This window comes from Schistocerca serialis, chromosome 1 (assembly GCF_023864345.2).
Source record: "Schistocerca serialis cubense isolate TAMUIC-IGC-003099 chromosome 1, iqSchSeri2.2, whole genome shotgun sequence".
Classification (NCBI taxonomy): domain Eukaryota; kingdom Metazoa; phylum Arthropoda; class Insecta; order Orthoptera; family Acrididae; genus Schistocerca; species Schistocerca serialis.
In genome coordinates, this window is record NC_064638.1 from 53,547,984 (window position 1) to 53,571,934 (window position 23,951).

Consider the following 23,951-nt stretch of genomic DNA (forward strand, 5'->3'; position numbering starts at 1 on the left):
GGGCATGGAACCCAGAGTATTTCATAGCGACAAAATTTCTGTGCAAAATCGTCAATATGAGAGAGTGAGGGATGCTGTAAAGAAGGATTAATGCATGGGAAAAGAGATACTCGACTCCCAAGAGAAAATCCATTCGTTTCCGTAGAAACGTTACTCGATTCATAAGGAGGATGTATGGAACACAGAGTATTTCATAGCGATGCAATTTGTGTGTTAATTCGTCAATGTGAGAGAACGAGGGGGTGCAGTAAAGAAGGAATAATGCTTCGGAAAAGAGATACCTGTCTCCCAAAAGACAATCCTGTCGTTTCCGTAGAAACGTTACTCGATTCAGAAGGAGCAGGCATGGAATACACAGTTTTTCATAGCGACGAAATTTCTGTGTTATTTCGTCGATTTGATGGAGCGAAGGATGCAGTAAAGAAGGATTAATGCATCGGAAAAGAGATACTCGACTCCCTAAAGAAAATCAATTCGTTGCCATAGACACATTACTGGATTCAGAAGGAGAAGTCTTGGAACCAGAGTATTTCATAGCGACGCAATTTCTGTGCTAATTCGTCAATGTGAGGGAGCGAGAGATGCAATATAGAAGGAATAATACATCGGAAATAAGATACTCGACTCCCAAAAGAAAGTCCTGTCATTGGTGTAGAAACGCTACTCGGTCCAGAAGTAGAATGGGTGGACTCCAGATTTCTTCATAGCGACGCAATTTCGATGTTATTTCGTCAATGTGATGGTGCCAGGGATACAGTAGACAAGGAATAATGCATCGCAAAAGATATACTCGACTCTCAAAAGAAAATCCTTTCGTTGCCATAGAAACGTTACTCGATTCAGAAGGAGATGGGATGGAACCCGGAGTATTTCATAGCGACCAAATTTCTGTTTTAATTCGTCAATGTGAGAGAGCGAAGGATGCAGTAAAGAAGGATCAATGCATCGGCCAAGAGATACTCGACTCTCAACAGAAAGTCCTGCCGTTGCCATAGAAGAGTTACTCGATTCAGAAGGAGTAGGCACGGAACCCAGGGTGTTTCATAGCGACACAATTTCTGTGTTAATTCCTCAATGTGAGATAGCGAGGAAGGCAGTAAAGAAGGATTCATGCATCGGAAAAGAGATACTCGACACCCAAAAGAAAATCATTTCGTTGCCGTAGAAACTTTACGCGATACAGAAGAAGCAGGCTTGGAACCAGAGTATTTCATAGCGACGCAATTTCTGTGCTAATTCGTCTATGTGAGATAGTGAGGGACGCTGTAAATTTGGAATAATGGATCGGAAAAGAGATACTCGACTCCCAAAAGATAATCGTATATTTGGCGTAAAAACGTTAATCGATTCAGAAGGAGAAAGCATGGATCCCTGAGAATTTCATAGCGACGCGATTTGTGTGTTAATTCGTCAATTTGAGGGACCGAGAGATGCAGTAAAGACGGAATAATGCATCGGAAAAAAGATACTCGACTTCCAAAAGAAAATCATTTCGTTGTCGTAGAAACATTTCTCGATTCAGAAGGAGAAGTCATGGAACCCAGAGTATTTCTTAGCGACGCAATTTCTGTGTTAATTTGTCTATGTGAGGGAGCGAGGGATGCAATAAGGAAAGGAATAATGCATCAGAAAAAAAAATTCTCGGCTCCCTAAAGTCAATCCTTTCGTTGCCGTAGAAAAGATACTCGTTTCAGAAGGAGCAGGCATTGAACCCAGAGTTTTTCAAAGCGACGCAATTTCTGCGTTAAATCGTCAATGTGAGGGAGCGAGTGATGCTGTAAATAAGGATTAATGCATCGGAAAAGAGTACCTAGACTCTCAAAAGGAAATCCTGTCGTCGCAGTACAAATTTTACTCGATTCAGAAGGAAAGGGCATGGAACCCAGAGTATTTCATAGCGACACAATTTCTCTGTTAATTCGTAAATGTGAGGGAGCGAGGAATGCAGTAAAGAAGGAATAATGCTTCGGAAAGGAGATTCTCGTCTCCCTAAAGACAATCCTGTCGTTGCCGTAGAAACGTTACTCGATTCAGAAGAGATCGCATGGAACCCAGAGTATTTCATAGCGATGCAGTTTCTGTGTTAATTCATCAATGTGAGAGAGCGAGTGAAGCAGTAATGAAGAAATAATGCATCGGAAACGAGATACTCGTCTCCCTAAAGAAAATCCTGTCGTTGCCATAGATACGATATTCGATTCAGAATTACAAAGCGTGGAATCCAGAGTATTTAATAGCGACGCAATTTCTGTGTTAATTCGTCAATGTGAGAGAGCGAGGGATAAAGTAAGGAAGGAATTATGCTTCGGAAAAGAGATACCAGACTCCCAAAAGAAAATCCTGTCGTGGCCACAGAAATGTTATACGATTCAGAAAAAGAAGACATGGAGCCCAGAGTATTTCGAAGCGACGAAAAATCTGTGTTAATTCGTCAATGTAAGGGAGCGAGGGATGCAGTAAAGATGGAAAAATCCATCGGAAAAGAGATACTCGACTCCCAAAAGAAAATCCTGTCGTTGTCGTAGAAACGTTTCTCGATTCAGAAGGAGAAGGCATTGAACCCAGGGTATATCATAGCGACGCAATTTCTGTGATGATTCGTCAATGTGAGGGAGCGAGGTATGCAGTAAAGAAGGAATTATGCATCGGAAAATGGATACCCGACTCCCAAAAGAAAATCCTTTCGTTGCTGTGGAAACGTTACTCGATTCAGAAGGAGAACGCATGGAACCCAGAGAATATCGTTGCGACGCAATATCTGTGTTAATTCGTGTATGCGTGGTAACGAGGGATGTAGTAAAGAAGGATTAATGCTTCGGAAAAAATGATACTCGACTCCCTAATGAAAATCATGTCGTTGCTGTAGTAACATTACTCGATTCAGATGGAGAAGCTATGGAACCCAGAGTATTTCATAGCGATGCAATTTCTGTGTTAATTCGTCAATGTAGGAGAGCGAGGGGTTGCGGTAAAGAAGGAATAATGCTTCGGTAAATAGATACCAGCCTCCCAAAAGACAATCCTGTCGTTTCCGTAGAAACGTTACTCGATTCAGAAGGAGCAGGCATGGAATACACAGTTTTTCATCGCGACGAAATTTCTGTGTTATTTCGTCGATTTGATGGAGCGAAGGATGCAGTAAAGAAGGATTAATGCATCGGAAAAGAGATACTCGACTCCCAAAAGAAAATCAATTCGTTGCCGTACACACATTACTCGATACAGAAGGAGAAGTCTTGGAACCAGAGTGTTTCGTAGCGACGCAATTTCTGTGCTAGTTCGTCAATCTGAGCCAGCGGGGGATGCTGTATATGTGGAATAATGCATCAGAAAATAGATACTCGACTCCCAAAAGAAAATCCTGTCGTTACCGTAGAAGCGTTACTCGATTCAGAAAGAGAACGCATGGTACGCAGAGTATTTCTTAGCGACGCAATTCCTGTGTTATTTCGTCAATGTGACGGACCGAGGGATGCAGTTAGCAAGAAATAATGCATTGGTCAAAGATATACTCGACTCCCAAATGAAGGTCCTGTCGTAGCCGCAGAAACGTCACTCGACTCAGAAGGAGAGGGCTTGGGACGCAGAGTATTGCACAGCGACGCATTTTCTGTGATAATTCGTCAATGTAAGCGAGCGAGGGATGCAGTGAGGACGGAATAATGCATCGGCAAAGGGCTACTCGACACCCAAAAGAAAATCCTATCGTTGCCGGATAAACCTTACTCGATTGAGTAGGAGAAGGCATGCAACCCAGAGTATTTCATAGCGGCGCAATTTCAGAGAAAATTCGTCAATGTGAGGGATCGAGGGATGCAGTAAAGAAATAATAATGCATCGGAAAAGAGTTACTCGACTCCCAGATGAAAATCCTTTCTCTCCCGTAGAAACGTTACTTGCTTCAGAAGGAGAAGGCATGGAACCCAGAGTATTTCCAAACGGCGCAATTCCTGTGTTAATTCGTCATTTTGAAAGAGCGAGGGAAGCATTAAAGAAGGTATAATGCATCGGAAAACAACTACTCGACTCCCAAAAAGAAATTCCTGTCGTGCCGTAGAAACGTTACTCGATTCATGTGGAGAAGGCATGGAACCCAGAGTATTTCATAGCAACGCCATTACTGTGTTAATTCATCTATGTGAGTGAGCGAAGGATGCAATAAGGGAGGCATAATGCGTCGACAAGAGAAACTCAGCTCCCAAAAGAAAATCCTGTCGTTTGCCGTAGAAACTTTACTCGATTCAGAACGAGAAGGCATGGAACCCAGAGTATATCATAGAGACGCATTTTCTGTGTTAATTCGTCAATGTGAGGGAGCGAGGGAAGCAGTAAAGTAGGTATAATGCATCGGAAATGAGAAACTCGACTCCCAAAAGTAAATTCTTTCGTTGCCGTAGAAACGTTACTTCATTGAGTAGGAGTGGGCATGCATCCCAGAGTATTTCATAGCGACGCAATTTCTGTGTTAATTCGTCAATGTGAGGGTCCGAGGTACGCAGTAAAGAAGGAATAATGCAACGGAAAAGACATACGCGACTCCCAAAAGAAAATTATGCCGTTGCAATAGAAATGTTACTCCACACTGAAGGAGAAGGCATGGAACCCAGAGTATTTCATAGCGACGAAATGTCTGTATTAATTCCTCAATGTGTGGGACTGTGGGATGCAGCAAAGAGGGAATAATGATTCGGAAAAGAGATACTCGGCTCCCAAAATAAAATCCTGTCGTTGGCGTAGAAACGGTACTCGATTCAGAAGGAGAAGGCATGGAACCCAGAATATTTCATAGTGACGCAATTTCTGTGTTAATTCGTCAATGTGAAGGAGCGAGGGATGCAGTAAGGAAGGAATAAAGCATCGAAAAGAGAAACTCGACTCCCAAAAGAAAATCCTGTCGTTGCCGTAGAAACGTTACTCGATTCAAACGAGAGGGCATGGAACCCAGAGTATATCGTAGCGACGCTATTTCTGTGTTAATTCGTCAATATGAGGGAGCGAGGGATACAACAAAGTAAGATTAATGCATCGGAAAAGAGAAACTCGACTCCCAAAAGAAAATCCGTTCGTTGCCGTGGCAACGTTACTCGATTCAGAAGGAGAATATATGGAACCCAGAGTGTTTCATAGCGACGCAATTTCTGTGTTAATTCGTCAATGACATGGAGCGAGGGACGCAGTAAGGAAAGAATAATGCAACGGGAAAGAGGTACTCGACTCCCATAAGAAAATCCTGTCATAACCGTAGAAACGTTATTCGATTCAGAAGGAGAAGGCATGAGACCCAGAGTATTTCATAGCGACGCAATTTCTGTGGTAATTTGTCGATGTGAGGGAGCGAGGGACGCAGTAAGGAAGGAATAATGCAACGGAAAGGAGATACTCGACTGCCATAAGTAAATCCTGTCATTGCCGTAGAAACGTTACTCGATTCAGAAGGAGAAGGCATGGAACCGAGAGTATTTCATAGCGACGCAAGTTCTGAGTTATTTCGTCAATGTGAGGGAGTGAGGGATGCAGTAAAGAAGGAATAATGCATCGGAAAAGAGAAACTCGATTCCCAAAAGATAATCCTTTTGTTGCCGTAGAAAAGTTACTCGAATCAGAAGGAGAGGGCATGGAACCGAGAGTTATTCATAGCGACGCGAGTTCTGTCTTAATTTGTCAATGTCAGGGAGCGAGGGACGCAGTCAGGAAGGATTAGTGCATCGGAAAAGAGATACTCGACTGCCATAAGTGAATTCTGTCATTGCCGTAGAAACGTTACTCGATTCAGAAAGAGAAGGCATGGAACACAGAGTATTTCAAAGCGGCGCAATTTCTGTGTTAATTCGTGAATTTGGGGGAGAGAGTGAATCATTAAGGAAGGTATAATGCATCGGAAAAGAGATACTCTACTCCCAAAAAAAATTCCTGTCGTTGGCGTAGAAACTTTATTCGATTCAGAAGGAGAAGGCATGGAACCCAGAGTATTTCATAGCGACGCAAGTTCTGGGTTAACTCGCCAATGTGAGGGAGCGTGGGATGCAGTAAAGTAAGAATAATGCTTCGGAAAAGATAAACTCGGCACCCAAAAGAAAATCCTTTTGTTGCCGTAGAAACGTTACTCGATTCTGAAGGAAAAGGCATGGAACACAGAGTATTTCATAGTGATGCAATATCACTGTTAATTCGTCAATGTGAGGGAAAGAGGGATGCAGTAAAGAGGGTATAATGCATCGAAAAGACACACTCGACTCCCAAAAGAAAATCATGTCGTTGAAGTAGAAATGTTACTCGATTCTGAAGGAGAAGTCATGGAACGCAGGGTATTTAAGAGGGACGCTATTTCTGTGTTAATTCGTCAATGTGAGTTAGCGTGGGATGCTGTAAGGAAGGAATAATGCATCAGAAAAGAGATACTCGAATCGAAATAGAAAATCATTTCGTTGCCGTAGAAACCTTACTCGATTCAGAAGGAGTGGGCTTGGAACACGAGTATTTCATAGCGACGAAATTTCTGTGCTAATTCGTCAATGTGAGGTAGCGAGGGAGCAGTAAAGAAGGAATAATGCATCGGGAAAGAGATACTCGACTCCCAAATGAAAATCCATTCGTTGCAGTAGAAAAGTTACTTGTTTGAGAAGGAGAAGGCATGGAATCCAGATAACTTCATAGCGACGCAATTTCTGTGGTAATTCGTCAATCTGAGGGAGCGAGGAATGCATTAAGGAGGGTATAATGCAACGGAAAAGAGATACTCGATTCCCAAATGAAAATCCTGTCGTTTCTGTAGAAACGATACTCGATTCAGAAGAAGAGGGCATGGAACACAGAGTATTTCATAGTGATGCAATATCACTGTTAATTCGTCGATGTGAGGGAGCGAGGGATGCAGTAAGGAAGGAATAGTGCATCGGAAAAGAGATACTCGACTCCCAAAAGAAAATCCTGTCGTTGTTGTTGAAACGATACATCATTCAGTAGGAGATGGTATGGAACCCTCAGTGTTTCATAGCGACTCAATATCTGAGTCAATTCGTCAATTTGAGGGAGCGAGGGATACATTAAGGAAGGTATAATGCATCGTAAAAGAGATACTCCCCTCCCAAAAGATATTCCTGTCGTTGCTGTAGAGATGTTACTCGATTCAGAAGGGGAAGGCATGGAACCTAGAGTATTTCATAGCGACGCAATTTCTGTGTTAATTTGTCAATGTGAAGGTGCGAGGGATGCAGTAAGGAAGGAAAAATGCATCGAAAAGAGATACTCGACTCCCAAAAGAAAATCCTGTCGTTGCCGTAGAAACGTTTCTCGGTTCACAACGAGAAGCCATCGAACACAAAGTATATCATTGCGACGCAATTTCTGTGTTAATTCGTCAATGTGAGGGAGCGAGGGATGCAGTAAAGTAAGAATAATGCATCGGAAAAGAGAAACTTGACTCCCAAAAGAGAATCCTTTTGTTGCCGTAGAAACGTTACTCGATTCAGAAGGAGAAGGCGTGGATCACAGAGTATTTCAAAGCGGTGCAATTTCTGTGATAATTCGTGAATTGAGGGAGTGAGTGATTCATTAAGGAAGGTATAATGCATCGGAAAAGAGATACTCGACTCCCAAAAAAAATTCCTGTCGTTGCCGTAGAAACGTTACTCGATTCAGAAGGAGCAGGCATGGAACCCAGAGTATATCATAGCGACGCAATTTCTATGTTAAAGTCAATGTGATGGAGCGAGAGATGCAGTAAGGAAGGACTAATGCATCGAAAAGAGATTCTCGACTCCCAAAAGAATATCCTGTCGTTCCTGTAGAAACTGTTGTGTCTAGGCAAGACAGCCTAGACATAATGAGAGGAAGCCGAAAGGCACACACTTAAACTCACGCAGGCTGGCGTGAAGTCTGAAACAGGATACGTAATGAATGCTATAAAGAAAAGTACGTAGCTGCTGGAATACTTAACTTTAATCCACAATTCGTGAACATTGGTCACGTTGATACAGTATTATCATCTCAATATAACTTGGTGATGGCGCCTTGCTAGGTCGTAGCAATTCACTTAGCTGAAGGCAATGCTAACTATCGTCTCGGCGAATGAGAACCTATTTGTCGGAGTGGTGTCGCTAGCAAAGTGGCTGTACAACTGGGGCGAGTTTTAGTACGTCTCTCTAGACCTGCCGTGTGGTGGCGCTCGGTCTGCGATCACTGACAGTGACGACACGCGGGTCCGACGTATACTACCGGAGCGCGGCCGATTTAAAAGCTACCACCAACAAGCGTGGTGTCTGGCGGTGACACCACATTCCTCCCCCGCAAATCGGCGAACGGTTGGGTTATAAGGCTTCCGCCGGCCGTGGGGAGGACCCCATGTTGACGTATGCGACGAGGTGGGGAGCCTAACAACAGGCGAGGCTGTGCCACCCGCACCCTGCCACTCGGTCCGAGGGGAGCTAGGAAACGCCTGGAAACCTAGTCCAGGGTGCACGTCAACATGCGGTGTATGCGCCCTTAGAGAGACAGGAGGGACCGAAGATTCGACCTCCATCGCGTCGGGGTACCCGACGGGCGAAGACGACATCTGGTCCGGAGCGGGCAAGAGTTCCACAAAGGAGGACAGCTGGTCACGGGAAGCGATCGGCTGCGCGTGATCCAGGGAGGCGCCTGGCGGGTGCAGCGAAGCGTCCACTGCGGGCGGCGCCGGCGGGAGAACAGGCGGCGGCGGCGGCGGCGGCGCGTCGCCTTGTGGCAAAGTGGAAGGCAGCGTCGGTAACACCTGGGGATGAGGCGAGCCAGTAGATGGGCCCCAGGGCGCTGACCGGATGGCACCGTCGCTGAAAGCAGACGGGGAGCGGCAGAACCCAGGCGACGACAGAGGCGCAGCTGATTGAGATGTCGACGCACCTCACCAGAGGCCCCCTAAACCAAATACATAGCGCGGCCGAGGCAGCGAAGAATGCGCCCTGCGAGCCAACGCCGTGAAACTCGATAGTTGCGATAGTATACAACGTCGCCTGGAGCAAAAGCAGGTGGCCGCCGCTACACAGGTACCTGATGCGCTGGATGCAGCAAAGACATCAAGGTTCGATGAGGACGACCGTGGAGCTACTCAGCCGGCGAGCGACCATCTCGGGGCTGACAGCGATACGAGGACAAGAAGAGCAATAACGCGTCCTCCCGAGAATGCGACTCTTTGAACTTCAACATCTGTGACTTTAAAGTCCGAACCAATCGTTCAGCGGCACCGTTTGACTGAGGCGAAAACGATGCGGATGTCAGATGTTGAATACCACTGGCCTTGCAGAATGACTGAAATTCTGCGGACATGAATTGTGGGCCATTGTCGGAAACAATAGTCTGTGGAAGACCTTCAATGCAAAAAATAGCGGATAACGCTTGGATGGTGGCTTTAGACGTCGTGGAAGACATCCTGACAACAAAAGGAAAATTACTGAAGGAATCGACAACAACCAACCATCGAGCATTCCAGAATGGACCAGCAAAATCGATGTGTAAGCATTGCCAAGGGGAAGTGGCTTTCGGCCATGCAAAGAATTTCCGCGGTGGTGCGGATTGTTGTTCGGCACACGCCATGCAAGAAGAGCACATATTAGTAATCGCAGCATCGATTCTGAACCAAGTACAGTGCTGACGAGCAAGTTGTTTCGTTCGCACTATACCCCAATGTCCTTGGTGGAGAAGCCGAAACAGAGGACTGTAACGAACGAGGGACCACGACGCTGGACTGATCATTATCAGAACGCAACAGCAAAACACCACTTCGAACAAATAGTCTCTCCTTGTGAGCAAAAAATCGGCGAACCAACAGATCCTCGATCCGTGATTTCGACAAGGGCCATTGCGTAGCAACAAAACGCAAAACGGTAACAAGAACAGGGTCAGCAGCTGTGGCTGTAGCTACACGACGAAAATCAATCGGAAACGATTCGACCACGTCATCGGTTTCCGCATCAATGAACATGCAAGCAAGTTCGGAAGAATCGAATGCTCTATCCTCAGCAACAGGCAAACGGGACAACGCATCGGCGTTTCCGTGCTTCGCAGTGGACCGATATAAGATATCGTAGTGGTATTGCGAGAGGAAAATAGACCAGCGAATGAATTTCTGCGCTGTACGTGGAGGTACAGGCTTGTTCGGATGAAAAAGCGATGTCAAATGTTTGTGGTCTGTGATGATGGTAAAGTGACGACCATACAAGAAATCGTGAAACTTAGTAACACCAAAGATGAGTGCAATAGCTTCTTTCTCGGTCTGGGAATAATTGCTTTGCGCAGACGAGAGCAATTTGGACGCAAAGGCAATAGGGCGATCATGCGATCCCTCTTTGTGCGCAAGCACAGCACCGATCCCGAAATCCGATGCATCTACCATCAACAAAAGGGGTTTCTGGGGGTCGAATGGCGTAAGGCAAGTAGTGGAAAGCAACGCCGATTTCAATTGGCGAAAGGCGCGTTCGCATTCCGTCGTCCAGACGAACGGAACACCTTTACGGCGTAAGCGATGAAGCGGAGCTGAAATGGAAGAAGCATGCGGGAGAAAGTTATGATAATAGTTAATTTTTCCCAACACACTCTCTAGTTGCTTCAAATTCTGCGGCGAAGGCAAGTCTTGTATGGCACGGAGGTGCTCTGGACTAGGATGTATACCTTGTGCATTGATTACAAGTCCCAAATATGGTAAGTCACGAGCAAAAAACACACATTTGTCCTTCCGCATGCAAAGACCATTTTGTCGCAAGACCTGTAATAATCTTCTGAGATTGGCTAAATGTTCTTCTTCCGTCTTTCCGGAGATCACAATATCGTCCAGATAGTTTGCTGCAGTAGGGACCGAGGCACAAACAGTTTGTAGATATTGCTGAAACAATGCAGGGGCGGATGCACACCCGAATGGCAGTCTTTTGAACCGATACAAACCAAGATGCGTGTTAACCACCAAGACGCACTGAGATTCGTCGTCCACTGGTATTTGCAAGTACGCATCTGCTAGGTCCAACTTCGAAAAATATTTACCCGGGCAAAGTTTGTCAAAAAGATCTTCCAGGCGGGGTAAAGGAAAAGTTGCAATCACTAGTTGTGGATTCACCGTTGCCTTGAAGTCCACACAAAGTCTCATTTTACCGGAAGGTTTTGGCAAAATTACTAAGGGTGAGGCCCAGAGAGAAGCCTGCACACGTTCAATCACACCTTGTGATTCCAAATCGTGTAATGTTCTTGCGACCTCATCACGCAATGCGTGGGGAACATTGCGCGCTCTGAAAAATTTCGGTTGCGTGTTTACTTTCAGTTCCAAATGTGCTTTATAGTTCTTAGCGCAACCAAGACCCGGTGCAAAAATGTCTGCAAATTCTTCACACAGGCGAGGAACACTGGCTGAAGGCACAGTCTGATTCACTGATAGGACCTGATTCACTATAGACAAGTTAAACAACTGAAATAAATCTAAACCAAACAAGTTCACTGCAGAAGAAGAACGAAGGACGTAAAATGACACAAGTTTTGTTTGTCCCTTGTATGTTGCAAGAAGGCTGCACTGTCCTAACACAGGGATATGCTGTCCTGAATAACTATGTAACTTAACATTTGCGGCATGCAACGGAGGTGTGCCCAGTTGTTTGTACGTGTCTGTATTGATCAATGAAACTTCAGCGCCAGTATCGAGTTGGAATGGGATCACGTTGCCATTAATGTCTAAGTCTACAAAAAGTTTATTGTCCTGCCGACGACAAGAGCGACTGTCTCGTGCAATTTGAACAGACACTGGTACAGAATCACTTGCTAATTGACGTGATTTCCGGCGACGTCGACGCACACTTTGTGTGGGACGCACACAGTCACGTTTAGAAAGATTGGCACTGGGCGGAGTGGAATTAACTACATGAATTTCCATGGGCGAAGGTTCACGAGCCTGAGTATTCTGGGTTCAGTTCCGGTGCGAAGCAAAGGGCCTGGAATGGTTGTTAGTGTCCGATCTGAGCTTTTTCTGGCAAACACCCTGAACATGTCCTTTTTTATTACAGAAAAAGCAAATAGCTTGGCGTGACGGGCAATTCTCACGCGAATGTCTAGTAGCACACCGCAGGCATGACTTTAGCACTACATTTGCTTGCTTGCGCGGGACACGTGGCTGCGCGGACGTGCGCGAGGGCTGTTTACCGTTCCGTGCAGCTCGCCCGGCGGGCCGGTTTAACGTGACACACGGCTGGCGAAGTTTCAAATGATTCCTGAGCAAAGTCAAGTGTGTCTTGCCTATCCAATATGTCTATCACTTGTTGAAGGGAGGGATTGACTAGTTTCAAAATTTGCTCCCATATACGAACATCAGAAAAGTTCTGTGCAATTGCATCACGTACCATAGTATCTGAATAAATGAGTCCACATTCACACTCAAAAGCACAATCCCTAGTAAGGCCTTGCAAGGTTGCAACCCACTCCCGATTAGTTTGACCGGCCATACGTTTTGTACGAAAGAACGTATACCGTTTTGCTACTACATTGCCTGATTCCTTGGAATATGCATCCAATGCAGACAAAATTTCTTCGTAGGACAGAGTTGCTACGTCGCGGCAGGGAAACAATTTCACTATCACACGGTACGTCTGCACGCCAACACATGATAATAAGTGAGGCTGCCACTCATTACCATGAATTCTGTAGGCGGCGAGATGGAATCCAAAATGGCGTGACCACTCCGTCCAGCTTTCCATTGCCGCATTATACGGACGAAAAGGTGGTGCAACTGCATGTTGTGGTTGCGGTAGCGGCGGAGCAGCGGCGGCCGCATCATTTTTCATTCCACGTTCACCCTGGACGAGCTGACCAAGGGGATTCAATAACGCCTGCGTCTGCTGATTCTGCAAGCGATAAAATTCGGACTGTACATCTGGAGATTGTGGCGAAGCCATGACACAAGTAAATTAGAGCAATACGACCGTTTGTATCCGAGTCGCCAAAAATGTTGTGTCTAGGCAAGACAGCCTAGACACAATGAGAGGAAGCCGAAAGGCACACGCTTAAACTCACGCAGGCTGGCGTGAGGTCTGAAACAGGATACGTAATGAATGCTATAAAGGAAAGTCCGTAGCTGCTGGAATACTTAACTTTAATCCACAATTCGTGAACATTGGACTTGTTGATACAGTATTATCATCTCAATATAACTTGGTGAGGGTGCCTTGCTAGGTCGTAGCAAATGACGTAGCTGAAGGCTATGCTAACTATCGTCTCGGCAAATGAGAGCGTATTTGTCAGTGTGATGTCGCTAGCAAAGTCGGCTGTACAACTGGGGCGAGTGCTAGTACGTCTCTCTAGACCTGCCGTGTGGTGGCGCTCGGTCTGCGATCACTGACAGTGACGACACGAGGGTCCGACGTATACTACCGGACCGCGGCCGATTTAAAGCTACCGACTAGCAAGTGTGGTGTCTGGCGGTGACACCAATGAAAAAGTTACTCGATTCAGAACGAGACGGCGTGGAACCCACAGTATATCATAGCGACGCAATTTCTGAGTTAATTCGTCAATATGAGGGAGCGAGGGATGCAGTAAGGTAAGATTAATGCATCGCAAAAGAGAAACTCGACTCCCAAAAGAAAATCCTTTTGCTGACGTAGAAACGTTACTCGATTCAGAGCGAGAAGTCATGGAAACCAGAGTATATCACAGCGACGCAATTTCTCTGTTAATTCGTCAATGTGAGGGATCGAGGGATGCAGTAAAGAAGGAGTAATGCATCGGAACAGAGATACCCGACTCCCAAACGAAAATCCTGTCATTGTTATAGAAACGATACTTGATGCAGAAGGAGAAGGCATTTAATCCTGAGTACTTCATAGCGACGCAATTTCTGTGTTAATTCGTCAATCTGAGGGAGCAAGGGGTGTTTTAGGGAAGGTATAATGCATCGGAAATGAGATACTCGACTCCCAAAAGAAAATCCTGTCCTTGCCGTAGAAACGTTACTCGATTCAGAAAGAGAAGGCATGGACCCCAGAGTATTTCATAGCGACGCAATTTCTAAGATAAATCGTCAATGTGTGGGAGCGAGGGATGCAGTAAGGAAGGAATAATGCATCGGAAAAGTGATACTCGACTCCCAAAAGGAAATCCAATCCTTGCCGTAGAAACGTTACTCGATTCAGAAGGAGAAGGCAAGGAACACAATTTCAATGCGGTGAAATTTCTGTGTTAATTCGTCAGTTTGAGGGAGCGAGGGATGCATTAAGGAAGGTATAATGCATCGAAAAGAGAAACTCAACTCCCAAAAGAAAATCCTGTCGTTGTCGTAGAAACGTTATTCGATTCAGAAGGAGAAGGCATGGAACCCAGAGTATATCACAGCGACGCAATTTCTGTGTTAATTCGTCAATGTGAGGGAGCGAGGGATGCAGTAAAGAAGGAATAATGCATCTGAAAAGAGATACCCGACTCCCAAAAGGAAATCCAATCCTTGCCGTAGAAACATTACTCGATTCAGAAGGACAAGGCAAGGAACACAATTTCAATGCGGCGAAATTTCTGTGTTAATTCGTCAGTTTGAGGGAGCGAGGGATGCATTAAGGAAGGTATAATGCATCGAAAAGAGAAACTCAACTCCCAAAAGAAAATCCTGTCGTTGTCGTAAAAACGTTATTCGATTTAGAAGGAGAAGGCATGGAACCCAGAGTATATCACAGCGACGCAATTTCTGTGTTAATTCGTCAATGTGAGGGAGCGAGGGATGCAGTAAAGAAGGAATAATGCATCTGAAAAGAGATACCCGACTCCCAAAAGAATATCCTGTCATTGTTGTAGAAACGATACTCGATGCAGAAGGAGAAGGCATTTAATTTTGAGTACTTCATAGCGACGCAATTTCTGTGTTAATTCGTCAATCTGAGGGAGCACGGGATGTTTTAAGGAAGGTATGATGCATCGGAAAAGAGATACTCGACTCCCAAAAGAAAATCCTGTCCTTGACGTAGAAACGTTACTCGATTCAGAAGGAAAAGGCATGGAACACAATTTCAAAGCGGCGAAATTTCTGTGTTAATTCGTCAATTTGAGGGAGCGAGGGATGCATTAAGGATGGTATAATGCATCGAAAAGAGAAACTCAACTCCCAAAAGAAAATGCTGTCGTTGCCGTAGAAACATTATTCGATTAAGATGGAGAAGGCATGGAACCCAGAGTATATCACAGCGACGCAATTTCTGTGTTATTTCGTCAATGTGAGGGAGCGAGGGATGCAGTAAAGATGGAATAAGGCATCGGAAAAAAGATACTCGACTCCCAAAAGTAAATCGAGTCATTGCCGTAGAAACGCTACTCGGTCCAGAAAGAGAATGCATGAGACCCAGATTTCTTCATAGCGACGCAATTTCTGTGTTAATTCGTGAATGTGAGGGAGCGAGGGATACAGTAAACAAGGAATATTGCATCGCAAAAGATATGCTCGACTCCCAAAAGAAAATCTTGTCGTGGCCGTAGAAACGTTACTCGATTCAGAACGTCAAGGCATGGAACCCAGGGTATTTTATAGCGACGCAATTTCTGTGTTAATTCGTCAATGTGAGGGAGCGGGGGATGCAGTAAAGAAGTAATAATGCATCGGAAAAATTTGGCTGAGACCTGAAGTGGAAGACTCTGAGATATTTAGCGAATAATGTTACATATATCAGAAACGTGGATTATACGCCATAGGAGTTTTTAATGCAGTTCACGAAAATATTGTCTCTACTGAGGTCAAAGTTGGGTGTGACAGTAACGTTATCTGGACGCGTATTAGAGGTCGAGGTGAAACCATGTTATTTGTTACATGTTTCATCGGCCATCCGATTCTGCTGAGATAGTTCTAGAGTCATTCAAAGAACGTCTACGGCCAGTTGGACGTAAATACCCAGATCACGCAATAACTTTGACCTATCGAGTGCACGCTGAAACGTCTATAGGTTCTTTGCATGGGGTACAGACAGACAGTCTTGCGAAGTACTTTTGATCACGTATGCTGAAATCAATCTTGAGCAGTTAGTTTGATAGACCACACGCAGTTGAAATTTGTTAGACATCGTAGCTACAAAGAGGCCGGACCTTATCGAAAGCGTCAATACAGAGGTAGGAGTTAATAATTAAGGTGTCATTATAGCAACTCAGAGACAACGGTGTCGTCGGAAGTGCCCCAGGGAAGTGTGATAGGGTCGCTATATTTTCTGTATACATAAATGGTACGGCGGAGAGGGTGGGTAGCATTCTACGGTAGTTTGCTGATAATGCTGTGGTCTACGGAAGGCGTCAGAATTGAGTGACTGTAGGAGGATACAAGACGGATTAAAAAAAATTCTGGTTGGTGTGATGAATAGTAGCTGTGTCTAAACGTAGAACAATCGAAGGCAATGCACTTGAGTATGAAAAACGAACCCTTAATGATGGGATACAGCATTGGTAGTGTCACAGGTCACAGTCACGTCGTTTTGTGTCTAAACGTAGAACAATCGAAGGCAATGCACTTGAGTATGAAAAACAAACTCTTAATGATGGGAAACAGCATTGTTAGTGTCACAGGTCACAGTCACGTCGTTTAAATGAGTGGGGGTAATGCTACAAAGCGATATGACTTGGAGCGAACATGTGCGGATTGTGGTAGGAAAGGTGATCGGACGGCTGCTGTTTATTGGAAGAATCTTGGGCAACTGTGATTCGTCTCTAAAGGAGACCGCACTTAGGACGCTAGTGCAACCTATTCTTCAATACTGCTCGATTGTTTGGGATCCTTGCTGTTGTGGATTGGCAAGAGGGCCAACCCACTAATGTAAAAGGAAAGGCACGCGTTTAAGCTCACGCAGGCTGGCGTGAGGTCTGGAACAAGACAAGGAAATTAGAACTTAGAAAAACGGACGTAGATGATGGAATACTTAACTTTAATCCATTAATGTTGAACGTAGCTCTTGTCTGTACATTATTTACAATATCAATAGCAACTGATAATGGCGCCTTGCTAGGTCGTAGCAAATGACGTAGCTGAAGGCTATGCTATCTATCGTCTCGGCAAATGAGAGCGTATTTTGTCAGTGAACCATCGCTAGCAAAGCAGGCTGTACAACTGGGGCGAGTGCTAGGAAATCTCTCTAGATCTGCCGTGTGTCGGTGCTCGGTCTCCAATCACCGATAGTGGCGACACGCGGGTCCGACGTTTACTAACGGACCGCGGCCGATTTAAAGGCTACCACCTAGCAAGTGTGGTGTCTGGCTGTGACACCACACTTGCCATGTGGGATTAAAGTCAGAGATCCAAGCAGTTCAGAGGCGGGCTGCGCCCCATGTTGCCAGTAGGTTCGAACAACACGCAGGAGCTACGGAGATGCTTTGGAAATGTAAAATGGAATCCCTGCAGGGAAGGCGACGTTCTTTTCTAGGAGCGTTATTGAGAAAAATAGAAGACTGCAATCTGAAGCTGACCCCACAACGGTTCTACTGCCAGTGATATACATTTCATCTATGGACCACTAAAATAAGATACGAGAAATCAGGGCTCGTATGGACGCATGGAGACATTAATTTTGACTCGCTCTATTTACGAGTGTAACAGGAAAGGAAATGACAAGTGGTGGTGCGGGGTACCGTCCGCCACTCACCGTACGGTGGAATTTGGAAATTTGTGGTAAGGAGTGTGGGACCAAACTGCTGAGGTCATCGGTCCATAAGCTTTCACACTACTTAATCTAACCCACGCTAAGGACGACACACATCGCCCATGCCCCAGGGAGGACTCGAACCTCCGACGGGGGGAGCCGCGCGGACTGTGACAAGACGCGCTCAGACCGCGCGGATACTCGGCGCGTCATTACCATATGTGTAGCACACTCACACACTATATATGGTAAAGGGAAAAAATCGCAGCACCGAAAAGTAATTAAAGCAGAGATCTGAAAGTTCTCGGGAATACATTTGCCATATGGCATGTAAGTGATTAACAACGCAAAACAATAGATTAATGTACGCATGGCAGAGGCCACTGCAAAAGTGAAACGCTGTTACATTAATAACCGGTGTACCTTCCAGAATGTTGAATATAAGCATGAAAACGTACCTGCAGTGTGTTTTACAGGTGCCGATTGTTGGTTTGCGATGTTGAGATCCACGTCTGTTGCACTTGATCCGTAAATATAGGTTCGGTTAACGCTGGTTGTGCATGACGCTCTCGTTCAAAAACGAAGAAGTGATGACAGTGGAATCTTAGTCGCCTTAAAGGCATTACTGATAAACGTCGAGTCACCACGTCCAGTCTTAAAGACAACTAACCCCATGACCGTTACAGCGTGTATTCAAAGCAAACCTGAGCAAACCAAACGCAGTCCTGGACGAAACCCCACGTCCCGAAAGGTTTACCAGCAGCTAGAACTGATTTGCATCCTTACAGTGGCGTTAGTAGCGCCACTCCTAAGCGACTGGCGCGAAATTTAGAATAAATATCATCTTTCAGCTGTCGAAACACGCCTACTAACTTTCGTTTATGTCGCAAATTTCTTCTTGGTATTGCCATTTTTTCCGTTTTTATTTAACTTGAGAAAACTAAGTATCTTGGAAACGACTCATCGCACGAAAAATGTGTTCTAGGTTAAAAGTTTCTATTTGTAATGTTGATGTCTATCTCTGCGGCAATTGGCTTTCTCCTAATCATTCTTCCTACGTGGAAGGGGTCAACTTCATCATTTTGAAATGGGATATCCCATTTTTAAGCACATTCGGATTCTACGCCAAAAAATACGCACGGTTTACTGAAGGGATTGTTTCCCATTCGTGGTAGATGGCACCGTAATCGAAAAATATCATGTGTGCCTGTTTTTGCAATTAGGAACCGATGCATTGGATTCTACATTTCGTTTACGATGTAAATGTAAACCTGTATGTTCTGTTGGTTGATGCTTATGTTCAATGTTACTTGAGAGTTGCATATGTGATTGTACAGCATAAATAGAATGGTTAGGCTTTGACATTTCTGGCAGATAAGCTACTTGTATGGTGACGTAGTTTTATGTTCCTGTAGGGTTGGTTTAGGTGAGTCCCGATACCGTCGGAATGATTGATTTGGGAGAGCGCCTGCGAACCCCACCACCAGAGTGACTGATACCGGTGTGTTTCCATCCAATCCCCGTAACTTTGCACTGGCAGCTGTACTGCTATCGATGGAATACGAACCACATCCTCTGAAATAAAGTAAAATGTCTATGAAGTGAACTTGACAGGTTCATGTGCCATGGATACTCAACGAAATGAGGCAACCCAATGGTAAGAGGCATGGGGATTCACCGAAATCAAGCATTCCGATGGGAACAGAGAACTATTACATTGACTTCTTTGTTCCGCGATCATGCTAAACTTAGCTTCTAGGCAGACTTTGAAACGGCTAACCGTATTGCACTGCACAAACAAACATGGAACACAAGAGTAAATTTCGAACGTAAATACGAACTGTTAGAACACAAAGGTTTTCATTTACACCTTAAATGAAATGTATGACCAAGTAATAGCAAAAAAGCACACTTTATATTTGTCGATTACAGCGCCGTCTATCACGAATGGAAACAATGGCTTAGAAAAAACCGCAAGTATTTTTTGGTTTAGAATCCGAATAGGAAATAAAAATGGATGAGGGGGCTTCTCATTTGAAAGTATAAACTAGATTCCTCACAAACACGAGAGGTGGTTAGGAGTAGCTAGTTTTAGCACAGACAGACGTCCCCTTTACTAATATTACATTTTCACGTAGAAATTTTTTTCCGTATGATGCGTGTTTTACGAGATATTTAGTTGTCTCAAGTTAAAACAAACACCCTGCATATATGGATATATCGTGTTCGGAAATAGCCGTTACAAGTTCTAGGACTTGTAGAGGGGAGTGAGTACAAACTCGTATTCTGAATAGGAGCTAGTTTCCGGAAGCGTACCGTGTCCGTGCTACAGCCGTTTAAGAACATGTTTGCTAGGTAGGTATGCAATAGGGTATCATGGTGGGGGGTACTTACGTAGGATCGACTGAAGTCATTTGACGCCTGTCTTACCTCCCTGACCTGATCGAGCCTCACTCACATGTCTCTGAGTGTTAGAGCAACATGCTTGAGTACACGTCTGCAGAATACATAGACATCATGCTTCTGAATAGTAATGGAAGAGCTGCCCTTCTCTTTTATCACGAATTTTTGCAAAACGTCCGACTCTATCGCATACCCTTTTACTTACAACTACGCAACTGCTTAGAGAAATGGTACCATCACCGCCAGGAGGCATGACTGTGGTGTTGTAAAACAAGTGATGTGCTGGGTCACGACTAATCAGTCACTTGTAAAAGTGTCCGCGTCACCAATATGTTTTCAAATGGTTTTGGCACGGGAACGGTACATTTTCAGACATGGGTTCTGGATGAAAATGTTACCTGTCCACTCTCCTGCATAAGAAGTACTGGCAACCTGAAACGTGAATTTTCGAACACCCTGTGTATACAACCAAACGGAAACGATGACACTCAGCGACTAGTCCAGAGCACCCGTAGTCACTTGGTGTAGGGTCCTCAGATCACTGTAGAATGCACTGCTTAAAAAGGTGTTCTATAATTTGCTCCTCTGCTACGAAGTTGCAGTCAGAAACAAACGGAGAGACCACTTCTTGAAGGTATAACTAAATCTTCCTTGACCTGTCCTAATCTTGGGCCATATTTAACATAGTATTTGGAAATTTTAAACCTTCTTCTTGAACCAGGTGAACATTGTTGGCCGGATGTTCATGCAGCGTCGTCCTCACATGGAAGTCGTAAGAACTGATACTTTCTGAATTAACCGGGGTGGCATGCGTGATTTCAGACCGTTTGTTGGTAGATCTTGTAACACATCGTAAATGGGAGAGCAAGTTTATCTCATATGCTCTCTTGCTTACATTTTCTGTTAGCAATGAAACTTACAACAGATAATTGATGCACGAAATTCCGTCTAACTAAAGGCTTATGAAAATATGGGATAGCTGGTAAGCAAAGGAAACTGGAATTAACAGCTGGGAAAGCTGAGATGAGTCTTACATTTTCTTCATTTAGTCCTTAACATTGTACGAACAAAGGGAAGGTTGACAAACTATCGATATAGGATCAAGTGATTACTTACTTTTAGAATACTTTAACTAACTAGCATAATTAAATTTATTCCTACCAAATGACGTGTTTCGGCCGACATCGACCATCCTCAGATCATAAAACACAGGCAGTGGTTCCATCCCACCGCTGCGCAAACCACGTTGTCAGTGGTGGGACTGAAGCACCTTTTGTATTTTATGATCTGAGAGTGGCAAATGTCGCCCGAAACAACTCTTTTTTCTGTTTATTTGTTAGAAAAATCTGTAATTGTTTCAGATAATTAAACTATTCTAACAAGTGTAACATGTAAGGTAGACTTGCTGTTATTGTTGTGGTCCTCAGTCTGATGACCGGTCTTATGCAGCTCTCCAGGGTGCTTTACCCTGTGCAACGTTCTTATCTCCGAATAACCACTGAAAAGTACATCCCTCTGAATCTGCTTACAGTATTCATTTCTTGGTCACCCTCTGAAATTTTTATCCCCCACGCTTTCCTCTACTACCAAATTGGCGATCCCTTGACGTCTCAGAATGTGTCCTATCGACAGATTCCTTCTATTAGTCAAGTTGTGCCACAAATTACTTTTCTCCCCAGTTCTGTTCAATGTTTCCTCATTAGGTATGTCATCTACCCGTCTAATCCTCAACATTCTTCTGTAGCACCAAACTTCTAAAACTTCTGTTGTCTTCTTGTTTAAAGTGTTTATCACCCATGTTTCACTTCCATACCTAGTTACACTCCATACAAATACTTTCAGGAAATACTTCCTGACACTTATATCTGTATTCGATATTCACCAATTTCTCTTCCTTCGAAACTATTTTCTTGTCATTGCCAGTCTGCATTTTATATCCTCTCTACTGCGGCCATCATTAGATATTTTGGTGCCCAAATAGGGAAACACATCTCTTACATTAAGTGTCTCTTTTCCTAACCTAATTCCCTCATCATCATCTGATTTATTTCGAGTTCATTCGATTATCCTCGTTTTGCTGCTCTTGATGTTCTTCTTATATCAAGACACTGACCATTCCATTCAACTGCTCTTCCAAGTCTTTTGCTGTCTCTGACAGAGTTACAGTGCCATAGGATAACATAAAAGTTTTTATTTCTTATCTCTGATCTTTAATTCCTACTAAAAAGTTTTCTTTGGTTTTCTTCACCGTTTGTTCATTGTACAGATTGAATATCATCGAGAGTAGGCTACAAACCACTCCACTGTCTTATCAGTCACTGTTTCCCTTTCATACCCATCAACCCATAACAGTTATCTGGTTTCTGTTCAAGTTGTAAATAGACTTTGGCTTCACGTATTTTACCCTGCCACCTTCAGAATCTCAAACACAGTATTCCAATCAGCGTTGCCAAAAGCATTCTCTGAGTCTACAAACGCTATAATCATAGGTTTGTCTTCCCTTACCCTGTCTTCTGGGAGAAGTCATAGATCCGGTATTGCTTCCTGTGTTCTTACATTTTTCCGGAATCCAAATTTGTCTTCCCCGAGGTCGGCTTCTACCAGTTTTTCCATTCTTCTATAACGAATTCGTGTTTGTATTTTGCAACTATAACTTAATAAATTGCTAGCTCTGTAATATCCAAATCTGTTAGCTCCTGCTTTCTTTGAAATTGGAATTATTATATTCTTCTTGAATTCTGAGAGTACTTCACCTGTCTCATATATTTTGCGCAACAGAGGGGGGCGGGCTGTTTCGTCATAGATGTTCTCCCAAGGTTATTAGTTGTTCTGGCAGAATGTCGTCTACCCCCTAGGCTTTGTTTCCACTCAAGCCTTTCAGTGGTCTCTCATATTCCTTTCTTCCATCTCATCTTCATCTAAGTACTCTTCTGTTTCTGTAATACTGCCTTCAAGTTCATCTCCCTTGTACGGACCCTCTTTATATTCCTTCCACATTTCAGCTTTCTCATCTTTGCTTAGGACCGATTTAGAGCCTGCGCTCTTGATGTTTATACAACTGCTTCTCATTTCTCCAAAGGGCCCTGTAATATTCCTGTAGGAGATATCTATCTTTCCTATATTGAAATACGCTTCTGAAACCTTACATTTACCGTTTATCCATTTCTGCTTAACAATCTTGTACTTGTTATCAATCTCATTTTTTAGACATTTTTATTGGGTTCGTCCTATTACATTTACTGCATTTTTATATTTTCTCCTTTCATCAATGAAGTTCTACGCTGAAGCGTTAAAGAAACTGGTATAGGCATGCGTACTCAAACATAGAGATACGTAAACAGCAGACTAAACTGTATAAAACAAAAAGAGTCTGGCGTAGTTGTTAGATCGGTTACTCCTATAACAGGGTGGCGCACGAAATGTGTTACCAATTGTTTCTTTCACAATTTACGACGCACATTAGATATCATGCTGGGATCTCTGCAGCAGTACCAGCAGAGCTTGGAAAAGCAAATGAGCTACGAAATGACGTGTAATTCACTATACTGCCGCTAGGAAACTTGTAAGCAGCGATGGCTGACAATGGAAGACTGACGACACAGCAACGATCGGCAATTTTGTTACTTTTTCATGAAACGAAAAGCCTTGTTGTGACTCAGAGGCGTTTTCCACAACAGTTTAACACACGATGGGTCCCTTGCAAGAAGACCATCCACAGGTTGTACGATAAATTTGTACTGGGAGGAACAGTATTGGAAGCGATGCGACCTCGGCAGAGAAGTCCCGGGAAATTGTGTAGAAAGGCAGCAGTGCAACTGGGAATATCCAGACGTTCCGGTCAACGCATTCTTAAAAGTGACCTCCATATCTACCCATACAAGATGACCTGTGCACAGAAGCTCACTGAGGAACACAAGCAGCAGAGACTACTGTTTGCTCAGTGGGCGGAGG